The sequence below is a fragment of the Dipodomys merriami genome, unplaced genomic scaffold (assembly GCF_024711535.1).
Source record: "Dipodomys merriami isolate MVZ:Mamm:240054 unplaced genomic scaffold, mDipMer1.0.p SCAF_139, whole genome shotgun sequence".
NCBI lineage: Eukaryota > Metazoa > Chordata > Mammalia > Rodentia > Heteromyidae > Dipodomys > Dipodomys merriami.
The window spans coordinates 339,879-353,029 of record NW_027202704.1 but is presented as its reverse complement, the minus strand read 5'-3'; the positions used below and the strand labels follow the sequence as shown (position 1 = coordinate 353,029).

At 35.3% G+C, this 13,151-nt stretch overlaps 1 non-coding gene across 1 annotated transcript; it reads left to right on the top strand.

Annotated features, from left to right (window-relative positions):
• Positions 1 to 12,210: 12,210 nt before the first annotated feature.
• Positions 12,211 to 12,317, top strand: LOC138825648 (U6 spliceosomal RNA). Its single transcript, XR_011371454.1, has one exon. It is a non-coding gene; the product is annotated as a U6 spliceosomal RNA (small nuclear RNA).
• Positions 12,318 to 13,151: the final 834 nt, after the last annotated feature.

The following is a 13,151-nucleotide window of genomic DNA, read 5'->3' as shown; positions in this document are numbered from 1 at the left end:
AAGTTTATCACTCAATTGACAACCTCAGGCGTAAGTTCTTCATTAGCAGTATTATATCTTTATACTTATATAATTTTCAAGTAACTAATTTTAGGAAATTTTATTTTTTAGTTTTTCATACCTCTTTCTATCTCTCCCCTCTTCTCATCCTCTCCTTTTCTTCTCTCAACATCACTTCTTTAAACTTATATAATTTTTACGTGTTTCATTTTTAAATTTAAATTTTTGTTTTTCCATTTTTTTCTTGTTTTTTTTTGTTTGTTTGTTTTACTCACTCTCCTATCATTCTGTCCAATCCATTTCCCTCTCTGCGATTAGGATTTGGTTAAATTCACTGTTTTTTTACCTCTCTACATCCCTCTAATCCTATTTTTCAACACATGTCTCCTTAAACCTAAAAATTTCTGGTTTGCCAAATTTATATTTGCTATTTTTAGCCCATAAATCCATAGTTGTTTGATGTTGAATAGATCGTATCTGATTAACTAGATTGTATCTGCAGCCATTTTGATGGTGCAACTACAGTACTTTGGTTGATGCTTGCCGTAAAACAGTGTTCTAGCACAAAATTGGTGTTACTTTCATACAAAATGGGCAGAACAAGACAGCAAAACACAAGAAAAATGGCAGGTCTGGGTATCTCAAGTCCCACTCATGACATCTGGTAACAGAACAATTCATGAATAATCCAGAGGAGAGTTCCTAAAAAGATCTACAAATACTACTGGTGAACATGGTGAATGAAAAGATTTAAAATCTGCAAAGGACTCAGTGTGAACATAATAAGGAGAGAGAGGAGGCAAAGCAAAGGATAATACAGGAATCTCATGAACGTGATTAAGCTACTAAAAGATTGATACAGGACTTGAGTGAACAGGTTTAGAACAGTCAAAGAGAAATTAAGGAAATGTGTGAACAGGCTGAGAACAGTCAAAGAGAAAGACAGGAATTGCATGAGGAGGCTGAGAACAGTCAAAGAGAACTACAGGAATTGTGTGAAGATGAGGAAGCTAATCAAAGACTAATAGAGGCATTGTGAGAGTGGGGATGACACTAGACAAAGATCAATAGAAGCATTCATGGAATCCACAAACAGACAGCTGAAGGAATTCACGGAGATCACAAATGGAATGCTGAATGGAGCCCTACAGAAGGAATGGGAATCCAAGGAAACATAGCCAATCAACTAAGTGATTTGAGAATAAACTCTGAACACCAAATTAAGGAAGTAAAAAGTTTATACAAGATTAAAACAAAGTTCCAACAATGAATTTGAAGCCATCAAAGCTGACCAATTAGAAGGAAAAGAAATAAAAACCAAAGTAGAAAGTCTTGACAGTAGATTTGATCATGTAGAAGATACAATCAAGGGGATTGAAGATAGCCTAGATATTATAGTGAAAGAACATACAACTATGCAAGACAAATCCAAGTATTATAAAAGATCTATTCAACATTTGGAAGACACCATCAAAAGTCCTAATCTGAGGATAATGGGTATAGAGGAGCCCATAGGGACAGAAGTTAATGGTTTAGGAAATTCATTTAACAGGATGTTAGCAGAGAACTTCCCAAACATGCAAAAAGTTAGGCCTATTCAGATACAAGAAGATTTTAGAACCCCAAATAGACCAGACCATAACAGTACATGCCACCATGACATTAAAATCCTCAGAGGATCAATTCAGACCAAGGAAAAGATCCTTAAAGCTGTCAAGGAGAAAAGATAAACCACTTATAAATGGAAACCAATTAGAATAATCTCTGATTTGTCAGCAGAGACAATTGAAGCAAGAAGAGCCTGGAATGATGTATACCATGTCCTAAAGACAAACAACTATCAACCAAGATACTGTACCCAGCTATACTCTCCTTCATAACCGAAGGTCAAATAATAATTTTCCATAGCAAAGAAAAGCTGAAATAATATATCTCCAACAAGCCAACCTTACAAAAGATACTTAAAGATTTCCTCACATAGAAAACCAACAAGACCACAATAAGAGCAAAGAAACCACACAAAAAGTGAGAATCCAAGAACCATAAGAAGAACACAGTTGCCTCAGCGCCCAAGAAGTTGGATAACATGGCAGGAACTCATAAAAACCTCTCAGTCATATCTTTCAACATTAATGGGCTTAACTCTCCAATTAAGCCACAAAGATTATCTAATTGGATTACAAAGCAAGATTATTCTATATGCTACCTTCAGGAGTCACACCATGCCCATAAAAACAAATATATTTTGAAAGTGAAAGACTAGAACAAAATGTACCAAGCATTCTCATTGTGGTGAGGTGGTATCACAATGTTGTTTTGATTTGCATGTCTTTTATGGCTAGGGAGGTTTAGCATTCCTTCATGTGTCTACTGGCCATCCTTCTTTCCTCTTCAGAGAAGTTTCTCTTTAAGTCTTTCACCCATTTATTTATCGTACAGTTGTTTCTTTGAGGATTTGTTGGGGATTTAATTTTTTGAGTTCCAGGTATATTTTAGATATGAGACTCTTGTTCATTGTATGGATACTAAATATCTTCTCTCAATCCGTGGCCTTTCTATTGATCTTGCTAGCTATATCCTTTGCCGAGAAGAAGCTCTGCAATTTCATGCAATCCACTTTCTCCAACCTTTCATTGATTTGTTGTGTTTCTGGGGCTCTATTAAGAAAATTTCAACCTGTGCCAAGGAGACCTAGGGTTTCTCCTATTCCATCCTGTAATATTTTCAGAGTATCTGCTTGACTCCGAGGTCTTTGATCCATTTGGAGTTGATTCTGGTGCAGGGTGATATATAAGGATCTAGCTTTAGTTTTTTACAAGTGATTAACCAATTTTGCTACATCATTTACTGAAGAGGCTGTCTTTCTGCCATTCTATATTTTGAGCTCCCTTATCTAAGATTAGATGGCTATAGGTCTGTGGGTTCATTTCTGGGTTTTCAATTCTATTCCATTGGTCCTGAGGTCTGTTCTTGTGCCAGTACCAAGCTGTTTTGATTACTATAACTTTGTAGGAGGGTTTATAATTTGGTATTGATATTTCTCCAGCACTGATCTTTCTGTTAAGGATTGTTTTGCTACTTGGGGTCTTTAATTGTTCCATATGTATTTTTGGATTTCCTCTACTATTTTCTTGAAGAATGAGATTGGAATATTCATAGGTATCGCATTGAATTTGTAGATAGCCTAGGGGAGTATTGCCATTTTCAGGATGTTGATCTATCCATTCAAAGAGCATGGGAGGTTTTCCCACTTTCTAACATCCGTTTTCATTTCCTTTTTCAGATTTTTAAAGTTTTCATCATAGAGGCCCTTCACTTCTTTCATTACATTAATTCCTAGGCATTTGATTTTTTTGTGGGGTTATTACAAATGGAGTTGCTTTCCTGATTTCAGCCACACTTTTCTCATTGTTGGCATACAGAAAAACCATTGATTTTTGAGGGTTAATTTTATATTCTGTTATTTTGCCAAAGTTTTGAAGATGCTGGAGGGGATTTGAACAGAATGGAAAATGACTGCAATGTTTGTGGGAGTGTAAACATGTTCATGTACTTTGGAAAATGCTATGGATATTACTCAAAAGACTCCACATAGAGCTCCCGTGTGACCCAGCAATCCCACTTTTGTGCATTTAACCATATGATCACAAACAAGACCATACTAAAACTACCAGCACAACTATGTTTATTGCAGCATTATTTACCATAGCTAACATACGGAACCAACCCCGTTGCTCCTCAGTAGATGAATGGATCAAGAAAATGTGGTATACATACACAATGGAATTCTATGCCTCCATCAGAAAGAATGGCATTGACTCATTCGTTAGGAAATGGAATGACTTGGAAAAATTATATTAAGTGAAGTAAGCCAGTCCCAAAGAAATATAGATCCTATGGTTTCCCTTATTTGCAATAACTAGTATATGTGTGAGACAAACAAAAACTGTCAGACAACTTGATGTTGAGTTAAATGAACCGCATGTTAAGGATTCAATTTTTTTAATTTCCTGTGATTGGTTCTAAGATATTTATAAGATGATTTCTTTGTTGCTTTGTATGTATATCCCCCAGAGTATAAGCCCTGCTTTCACTGTATTTGGTGTTGATATATTTTGTGGAAGGAAATGGAAAAAAAATACAACTGTTTAAATAGGCTTACAGGTGGAACCATTACAATTATAAGATGAACAAGAAGTTATATTTAAAAATGTACTTTACAAATTCAGTGGGGTGGGGGGTAGACGGGTGGGGATGTGGTGGTAGGAGCCAGTAGGGGTGGGGGTGTGGAAATGGGAAGGGATGTTATGGGGAAACAAAAGATGAGGCAACATTGCTTGATAAGAAACTTACTCACTATCTTGCCCATGTAATTGTCAACCCTCTGTATGATATTTTCATAATAAAACAAAACAAAACCAAACAAACAAAAAATCTACCAAGCATATGCCCCCCATAAAGAGGTGGGAGTTACAATCCTAATATCTGAAAAAATTGACTGCAAATTAAAATTAGTCACAAGAGATAAAAAAGTTTATTATATACTAATTAAGGGATCTCTCCTTCAGGAGGATATTACAATTCTGAATATCTATTCACCAAACAATGGAAAACCCAAATTTATGCAAGAAACACTACTTTCTCTCAAAGATCACATAGATACAAAGACATTAAATGTTGGGGGATTTAACACACTACTATCACTACTAGATAGAGCAACTCTTCAAAAACTCAATAGAGAAACTGCACATCTAAGCAACTGCATAGATCAACTAGCTTTATCTGACATCTACTGAGTATTTCAACCAGGAGCATCAGAATACATGTTTTTCTCAGCAGCACATGGAACATTTTCCAAAATATTCCACATTTTAGGTAACAAATCAAACTTGTCTAAATTCACAAATATTGAAGTAATACCTTGCATTCTTTTAGAATACAAGGGAATAAAATTAGAATTCCACACCAAAAGCCACCAAAGAGAGTCATGTAACACATGGAGGCTGAACAACACACTGTTGAATCATCAGTGTGTCATGGAAGAGATGAGAAACGTAATTAAAATGTTCATGATATTCAACAAAAATGAACACACAAATTACCAGCTCCTCTGGGACACAGCAAAGGCAGTACTCAGAGGCAAGTTTATAGCTCTGAGTTCCTACATCAACAAATTGGAGAGATCTGAAACCAACAACATTTGAACTACTTTGAAAAAGAGGAGCAAGATAAACTCCAATACAGTAGACGGAAAGAAATCATTAAAATTACATCAGAATTAAACAATTTAGAATCCAAATATGAAAACATAAAAAATCAAAAAGATAAAGAATTGGTACTTTGAAATATTAACAAATTTGACAGACCCTTAGCAAATCTTATGAGAAAAAGAAGAGAATACACTCAAATAAATAAACTCAGAGATGAGAATGGAAACATCACCACAGAAAAAACCAAGCTTCAGAACATTATAACGGAATATTTATCAAACCTTTATACTAGTAAGTTAGAGAACCTGGCAGAAATGGACATTTTCCTAGCAAATATTGTAATGCTGAAAGTAAACCAAGATGAGTTAAACCAGCTTAACAGGCCCATATCAAGCATTGAAATAGACACAGTAATAAGAGACCTCCCATCTCAGAAAAACTCAGGACCAGGTGGATTTACAGCGGAATTCTACAAGGCCTTCATGTCAGAGCTCACACCAATACTCCTTCAACTCTTTAATGAAATTGAAGGAGAAAGTTCATTACCGAACTCATTCTATGAAGCCATCATAACCCTCATCCCCAAACCAGGCAGGTACTCATCAAAGAAAGAGAACTATAGACCCATTTCTTTGTTCTCTTTCTTTGATGAGTATTGATGCAAAACTTCTCAACAAAATTTTGGCCAATTGACTTGAACAATTCATCCCAAGTATCATACACCAGGATCAAACAGGATTCATTTCAGGGATGCAAAGTTGGTTCAATATAACCAAATAATCTGGTATAATTCATCACATCACAAACAGCAAGGATAAGAACCACATGGTTATCTCAATAGTTGCAGAAAAAGCATTTGACAAGGTTCAATAACCCTTTGTGATGAGGGTTCTGGAAAAATTAGGATTCCAGGGAACATTCCTCAATGCAATAAAGGCTGTATATGACAAAAACCTACAGCCAGCATAAAATTTAATGGTGAAAAACTAAAGCCATTTCCTCTTAACTCAGGAACAAGACAAGGATGTCCGCTCTCTCCACTTCTCTTCAATTTAGTATTAGAATGACTAGCTACAGCAACAAGAAAAGAGGCAAATATAAAAATGATCCAAATAGGGAAAGATGAAATAAAACTCTTCCTCTTTGCAGATGACATTAGCTTGTGTTTAATGAATACCAAAGTCTCCACACCCAAGTATTTCAAGCTGATTCTAAACTTTGGCAATGTAACATGGTATAAAATTAACCCTGAAAAAATCAGTGGCTTTTCTCTATTCCAACAATGAGAAAAGTGTGGCTGAAATCAGGAAAGCAACTCCATTTGTAATAGCTCCACAACAATAAAATACCTAGGAAGTAACTTAACCAAAGAAGCTAAGGATCTCTGTGATGAAAACTTCATAAACTTGAAAAAGGAAATCAAAACATAAATTCGATAGTGGAAAAATCTCCCATGTTCCTGGATTGGAAGGATAAACATCGTGAAAATGGCAATACTTCCCAAGGCTATCTACTAATTCAATGCAATACCTATCGATATTCCTACCAGATGCTTCAAGGAAATAGAAGACGCAATGCAAAAATTCATATGGAACAATTAAAAGACCCAAATAGCAAAAGCAATCCTTAACAGAAAGAATAGTGCTGGAAGAATATCAATACAAACTTTTAAACTCTACTACAAAGCTATAATATTCAAAACAGCTTGTTACGGGCACAAGAACAGACCTCAGGACCAATGGAATAGAATTGAAAACCCAGCAATGAATCCACAGACCTAGAACACTGTAATCTTCAATGAAGAAGCCAAAAAGTATAATGGAAGAAAGACAGCCTCTTTAGTAAATGGTGCTTGCAAAATTGGTAAATTACTTTTAGAAAACAAAATCTATATCCTTATATATCACCCTGCACCAGAATCATCTCCAAATTGACCAAATACCTCAGAGTCAAAGCAGACACTCTGGAAACTTTAAAGGATGGAGTAAGAGAACCCTAGGTCTCCTTTGCACAAACCAATATTTTCTTTAAAGAGACCCAGAAAGAGAAAAAAAAAAACAAAAAAAAGGATGGACAAATGGGATTGCATTAAATTGCATAACTTCTGCATGTCAAACACATAGCTAGCACGATCAGTAGAAGGTCTAGGGATTGGGAGATCTTCACTAGCCATACAAAGAACAAGGGCCTCATATCTAAAGTATACCTGGATCTCAAAAATATTAAATCCCCCAACAACAAATCCTCAAAGAAACAACTTCCCCATAAATCAATGGACTAAAAACTTAAAGGGAATCTTTTGTGAATAGGAAAGAAGGATGGCCAGTAAACACATGAAGAAACGCTCAACATCCTTACCCAGAAAAGAAATGCAAATCAAAACCACATCGTGATACCTCCTCACCCCAGATACAATGGCTATAATCAAGATCTCTAATAACAACAGATGCTGGAAGGGATGAGGACAGAAGGGAACCTTACTGCATTGTTGGTGGGAGTGTAAACTTGTTCAGCCACTTTGGAAATTAGTATGGAGGTTTCTCAAAGACTTTACAAAGAGCTCTCCAATGACCTAGCCATCAGACTTTTGAGCATTTACCCAAGAGATCACAAACAAAACCATACTAAAGCTACCATCATAACTATGTTTATTGCAGCATTATTTACCATAGCTAAGATATTGAATCAAACAAGAGGCCCCTCAGTAGATGAATGGATCAAGAAAATGTGGTCTATATACCCAATGGAATTCTATGCTTCCATCAGAAATAATGACATTGCCACATTTGTTAGGAAACAGAAAGAATTGGAAAAAGTATATTAGGTGAAGTAATCCGAGCCCAAAGAAACATAGTTCCCTTGGTTTCCCTTACTTGCAATCCCTAGTATATGTCTGAGACAAGCGGAAACGTTCAGATAAGTTGATGTTTGGCAAAATGTACCCGAAAGTACGGATTCAAATGTTTTTCTTTCTTATGATTGTTTCTAACAAATTTATAAAATGATTTCTTTCTTGCTTTGTATGTCCCTTCCACAAGGTATAACCCCTGCTTTCACTGTATTTTATGTTGGTATAATTTGTGAAGGGGAAGGGAAAAATCAAATGAGGACCCATTGCAGCAATGAGATGTACAAGATTTATGTCGAAAAACGAACTTTACAACTTTGGCTAGGGGGGGGATTAAAGGGAGGGGGAGTGGGGGGACGGGAAGGGATGGGAAGGGGAAACAAAGGAGGAGGCAAAAAAGCTTGATGAGAAATATACTCATTTCCTTGCACATGTAATTGGGCCCACTGTTTACTATATTTTCACAATAAAATATTATCTGAAAAAATTGTATGAATAGATATGATTTTATTTTTCATTACAAACATAGAATGTAGTAAAAATTTTCATAGCAATTACACTGCACTAGGTTGAGGGCAGATTCAAATGTAAATAATATACTGTGTTCATGTACAGAATTTGAGCATGAAAAATTTTAATATGCCTAAAACCAATACCTTACTGATATTGTGTGACAAATACAACTTCCTATATGTACAGAAATTTTCCTTGTATCTTTCTAATACATATTTTTATTGTAAATGTCCTGTGCACAGGGTTTACAGTTACATAAATAAGGTAATGAGTACATTTCTTACTGAGCATTTTTATCCTCTCCTTGTTTTTTCCCATACCGTCCCTTCCTTCCACCCCCCCAACCCTTTTCTACACACCCCCCCGCATCTGATAGAGTGTCTTGTACATCTCATTGTTACAATGGGTCAACCTGTATCCATTCCTTGTATCTTAAATGAAGAATTGCTGGCTTGATTTATGCTGATTCTACTTGTATAGATACACCTAAAATCACTCGCCAAGTCCAAGAGCACATAAATAATATTCACATCACTTTTTTTCATTTTGTTATAATTGTGTTCTACACATTTATTGACAGGTTACAAATTATTCTCAAATTTTAATGCATTAAAATAGTTTCTTTTTTTCTTATTTTCTTAGCTAGGAAATCAGCAAGACCTCAGTAAGTATTCCTCACATAAGACTTTTCAAATGGGTTGGTGAAATGTTGAGCTGAGCTCCCATCTTTTCAGAACTCACACTTCTGCTTAGGAATTGATGCTGGCTGTTGGAAAAGAGCTCAAGGAAGAATGTCATTTAAAGCCTTATAACTTTATTCTGTACCGGGTATTTTCTTGCTACTTTGTTTATTGAGCGTGTCTACAAGAACAACATTCCCTGGGGAGCAGGGAGATGCCATATGAGGTTTTCTTACTGAGATTTCTGAGTGACTTGCTATCACTTGTACTGCATTTTGCAAATTGAATCTGTCAAAACCATTTTAAGAGATATTTGGTTTTAAAAGATATTTGGTTCCAAGCATTCTGTCTAAGGCATATTCAACAACTAGTGAAACTTGTGTTGTCTGTAGCTATGTGTCCTTCTCTATGTGTGCATGTATACATGTGTATAGGTATGTGTGTATTTTTGTGTATAGTAACATGCATGTCTACATATAGACGGGCATATACACACATATATTCATATACAAATAAATATACATATATAAATATATGTGCATATATATATATATATCAGTTGTTCAGTGATTCAATCTATAGTTCCCAGCATATTGCCACTCTCACAATGTGTACATGATAAACTGCTCTGAGGGTATTTGTTGTATGATAGACATCTTTTGTACTCACTTCCCCCATTAACCTTGTTTTTCATCCCTGAATACCTTCGGTCTACTTTGCATAGGTTAGCATTGTTTTCATTATATGTATTCACTGATAATAGAAGAAAAATTGGTTTGTAAAAGAAAGAGAACTTTTAGGTCAGAGGTTAAAAGTATCCTAACGTCTCAATGATTCTTATGAGATAAAATTTGTAATAGTAGTAAAAGTGAAAAGGAATTCCTAGATCTGTTGTTTTGCCATTTAGAATAGGAAAGAATAACATCACGTCACTATTATAACTCTTAAAGAATGCAAGGGTAACTGATGGTCGCTATCATTTTTCCACAACACCAGTGGATTCTGAAGAATAATAGTAGACCAGCAGAAATTGTAAGTACCAGACATGGAGCATGAAAGATAAAGAGAGGAAATGAGAGAGTGAAAGAGAAAGAGAAATATCACAATACTGAAAGTGCATAACAGATAAACAAGAGCTGTATGAGAATATTCATACTGCTATCTTTAGACTTTACATGTACATTTGGAGGTATTTGATGTATGTTAACCCATTAACATGAAATATAAAGTTATTTTGATAAAAATAAAAATGATTCAGGAGAAATTATAAATGCAAAAACAATCTTCACAGAAGCAAATTCTCAGAAATATTTCATCACTTTGAAAAGGATAAAGTGGATGAAGTTAGTAGTATGACAATTCACAAAGACATAAAAAGATATTAATATATTTCATTACATATCCCAAAGAAGAAAGCAATTATTGTTTAGATGATTTTTTAAAACACAGTCTCTCAGGTGTTGGGAAGGTGGCTCAGTGGTAGAGTGCCTGCCTTGCATGCACTGGGTTTGATTCCTCAGCATGATATAAGCCAAAAAAAGATGGAAGTGTGTTGTAGCTCAAGTGTTAGCGCTAGCTTGGAGCTGAGGGAGAGCACCTAGGACCCAGAGTTCAAGCCCCATGACCAGAAAAATCAAAATATAAAACAACACAAAACACAGTCTCTCACTTTTGTGGCTTCAACTCTGTAATACCACTGCTTCAGCCTAGGGCTAAGGTTTTAGGTGTGTATATTTATCAACACTCCTGATTCAGACTCTACTTAATCATTTTTTTAAAATAAATATTTTGTTCTTAATTTTCCTCTTTGTAAATTCACATGCCCTATAAAAAATGGTTCGGCCATCCCAGTAACCTTCTCAATGTACCTCCTAATAACGACTTTCAAAAAGTTGTATTATATTACAAGGAAAACAATGCTACAAATAAGGAAAACCAATCAAAATATTAATGATTAAAATAAAAACTAAAATAATTATCAGTGTTTTCAGTATTTGAAGGGTATTACCTATTAGATTTTACTATTTTCTCATATCCCTGTAATTTAAAATGGGCTAAGGTTATGATATTCAACAAGAGGTTTTTAGGTTATGAGTAATCTTTAAAGTTACCCACTAAGATTACTCTTTATGGCTCATCTAATCATTTGTATATGTCTTATATCATCATTTGTTCCTTGCTAACATATAAAATAAGGAAGCCAGGGGCTGGGAAGGTAGCTCAGTGGTAGAGAGCTTGCCTTGCATGCTTGAGGCCCTGGGTTCAATTCCTCAGCACCACATAAGCAAAAAGAAAAAAGCCGGAAGTGGCGCTGTGGCTCAAGTGGTACAATGCTAGCCTTGAGCTGAAGAGCTGAGGGAGAGCGCCCAGGACCATAGTTCAGGCCCCACGACCGGACCCAAAAAAATTAAAAAAACATAAAATAAAATAAGGAAGCCCTATAGTTTTAACAGAAACTGTGTAGATAACAAAGTCTTAACTCTTTATTCTGCTCCTTTACATAAAGACTTGGCAACTTCTGATTAGTAATGTTCCTATAAACTCTTAAATATACATTCATAGTAGCATATGTCTGTTGTTACCATAAATCTTAAATATTTTATCGAAAAGTTTTATTACCTGCCAAACAGTCCTTGTTTTAGCATATATAAGCAAATTCCCAAAATTAAATATATTTAAACCATTAAAACTTTTAACAAAACTTAACACTTGCTGCAGTGTTCATTATGACAGGTGCCTTGTATAGAATAATTTAATTCCTCCTCCTACACATCTCTTGAACAACAAATATCTGGAATTATTTTGTTTTTGACATGTCAATCTTGATTTTAGTCTTAAATGTGTGCTTATTTAAGAAGTACATGGTTCTAAAGTTTCATGAAAATTCTTTTAAACTTACTTTTTGTTGAATTGTCTAGTTTAAGAAAATCAATTACATTTTATATATAAAACATGTTCTATGTTCCATTCAGCATCACTTACTCTAACATTGGAACTATACAGAGAAGATTTGAATGACCCCTGTGCAAGGATTGCAGGCAAATTCCTGTACCATTACCTACTTTCACAACAACAGATGCTGGAGGGGATGTGGCCACGAGTTAACTGTACTGCACTCTTGGTGGGAGTGTCAACTTGTTCAACCACTTTGGAAAGTAGTATGGAGGTTCCTCAAAAGACTTCACATAGAACTCCCCTATGACACAGCAATCCCACTTTTGAGCATTTACCCAAAAGATCACAAACAAGACGGTACTAAAACTGCCATCACAATTATATTTATTGCAGCATTGTTTAAGATAGCTAAGATATAGAACCAACCCCAATGCCCTTCATCAGATAAATAGATCAAGAACATGTGCTATTTATACCAATGAAATTCTATGCCTCCATGAGAAAGTATGGCATGACCCAATTTGTTAGAAAATGGAAAGACTTGGAAAAAAATTATTAAGTGATGTAAGCCAAGTCCAAAGAAACATAGGTCACAGGGTTTCCCTAATTTTTAATAACTAATATAACTGGGATAAGCAGAAAAGGTCAAAATCTATGCACATATGACCAGATAAGATGTTGTTAAGGGAAATGAACCCCCAAATAGGAACACAACTGTTTTTGTTTTCTTCCTTGCTATTGTTCTAACGTACTTATAACAGGCTATGTGATTTTTTTTGTTTCTTTATATGTTCCTCCCCCATGCTATAACCCCTGTTTTCACTGTATTTGAATTTGGTGTGCCCACCTCTTGTATATACGCTCCTGTAATTTGGGGGAGGGGAAGGAAAAAAGCAAAATGCTGAAATAGGGATTCAGGTTGACCCATTGTAACAATGAGATGCACAAGACACTATGTTGAAAACTGAACTTTACAATTTAGGCAGGGGAAGTGGGGAGGGGCGT